This window comes from Acartia tonsa, chromosome 10 (assembly GCF_053477335.1).
Source record: "Acartia tonsa isolate MP-2025a chromosome 10, ASM5347733v1, whole genome shotgun sequence".
Classification (NCBI taxonomy): Eukaryota; Metazoa; Arthropoda; class Copepoda; order Calanoida; family Acartiidae; genus Acartia; species Acartia tonsa.
The window spans coordinates 15271287-15273655 of NC_137269.1; positions in this window are offsets into that span (position 1 = coordinate 15271287).

The following is a 2369-nucleotide window of genomic DNA, read 5'->3' on the forward strand; positions in this document are numbered from 1 at the left end:
GGTTTTGCAAATATAATATTGATTATTGTACTGATTTTGTTATTAATGTTCAATACTTCTTCTTAGAAAGATTGAATTTTTAGATGATTTTTATTATTAGGCATAAAATGTAAAATAAATAACATTTTTATGGGTTTAATCCTAATCAAAATTCATTCATAAAAGGTGAAAGTATGATGTATCTTACTTGGCATACCTGAAAAATACATTTATTATTATTAAACAATAAAATTGTAAAAGTTGTAATAAATATGATAAAATAAAAATTGTGCGGTTTAATTATAAAAAATACTTACATTCTGGTTCTGAAATAAATAAATCTTTATATGTATTGGAATAGTGAATTTGTTTGATTTTTAATTCTAATTTTAAAAAAAATTTCTATCTCAAATATATAGTAGTTAATGACAAAAATAAATAAAGGTCTAACTTCAAATATGATTTTCCCTTAAAAAATGTAAACAAACATTCCACTTAAAAGTTTCCAAAAATGAGACTTTAATTACAATTTTAAGTTTAAATTCACCTATGGGCTTACTAAACTGAAAAAAATCGTGATAAAATTATGAGAATTTTTGTCCGTATAAAATTTTATCTCTTCAAAATTGTATTTAAAGCATATTTTAAAGTAATTATTTAACTGTAGGACCTGTAGTGGTTGTTGTAGTAGTGGTTGTAGTTGTTGTTGAAGGTTCAGGCTCTCTATTTTGCTCATGAGGACCTTAAAAGATTATTTGTTAATATTTTTAATTATTTCAACAAATATCCTTTTACACAAAGCTTCCTACAAGTTTTAAAAGTCAGTAGCGAATTTCTAATTCAGGTCCAGGCACGGACTATATTTGGCTGCTCTAACACTTTCCTCCTGCTCAAAGATTCTTTTTTGGTGAAGAAGGTGTCTTAACTTTTATTTTTATAGCTAGTCGGTGTTTTAAGTAAGTAGTAGATGTAAAATTTTCCATAGAATTCAGATATGCAATCGTTTTTTTTTGTAGACCTCTTATTTTTAAGTAATTTAAGTTTAAAAAAAAAATAAGTTGGTTTTAAGGTACTAAAACGCAATAAAAAAAGAAGAAAATGGTCATTATGAACGTAAAATATCCTAATATAGGCATAAAAAATATGGGTTCATATATACTTTTAGAATTAGAAAAATATTACGAATCCATTGTAAGCAAACTTGAAAAAAGTAAAAAAAATAAATAATAAAAATGGCCTAACATATTATTTTTTACAGGCAACACTTACTTTACCCCCTCTTTATCTTCTATTTACACCCTTCCCATTTTTACTCTCAATGATTTTACTCTTAAGATTTAAGATGGTTGCCTGTATGATATAATATAATATTTTCATAAAATTTCTTTTATCGTAGTTTTTTTACTATTTTGTAAACTTTTTATTTTAATTTTGCTTAGAATGGATTTGTAATATTTTTCTCATTCTAAAAGTATATATAATGCCTATTTCTTATACCTCTGTAATGATATATTTAAGTTGAAAGTTTTTATTCTCGTGGGTTCAAAAAAATAGATTATTTCAATAATTACTCAACAGAATTAAAAAAGTAAAGAGTCAAATTAAAGATCTTAGTATTTTTGTTCATAATGGCAATTTTCTTCTTTTTTGTTGTTGTTGCGTTTTAGTACCTTAAAACCTACTTATTTTTTTTATAAAAAAAAACTTAAATTACTTTAAAAATAAGAAAATTTTACATCTACTACTTACTAAAAACACCGACTAGCTATAAAAATAAAAGTCAAGACGCCTTCTTTAAATTAAAAATTTAGGACAAAAAATATTTTTGTTTGTGTGGAATATAATAATTACGAGCACATTTAAAAAATAGATGATATCATTCCCGAGGACATGAAATAATAATGATGCTAAATACCCCATTTACACCCAGAAAGGCATTGGTGACTAATTGTCTGTCATCTACAATAGACATATTAGTTTTGAGTTATCTTTATACTAAAGTAACAGGATGTCTGTGTGTTTGTACCGAAGGATCTCGCTAACCACTGAACCGATCGTGTTCTCCTTAACAGGGTAGATTCTCATATGTCCTGGGAAGGTTTATAACTATTTTGGGGGAGGGTACCACCACCCTCCCTAGAGAAATTAATTTTTTTTTTTAATTTCTCGATTTTAGAAAGAGAGTTCAAAGAAAAATAAACGTCAAACGCAAAATAGCCATTTTTTAAATACAAAAAAAATATTTAAAGTGCCAATAGAGGCCTCTAGGGGCGTAGCCGCTAGTAGTTAATAATTTATGAGCATGCAAATATAGTTTACTTCACAAAACATGTGTCAAAAACATTAATGTAAAGTTGAGTAATATCAACCATTATCACCTCAGTTTATAT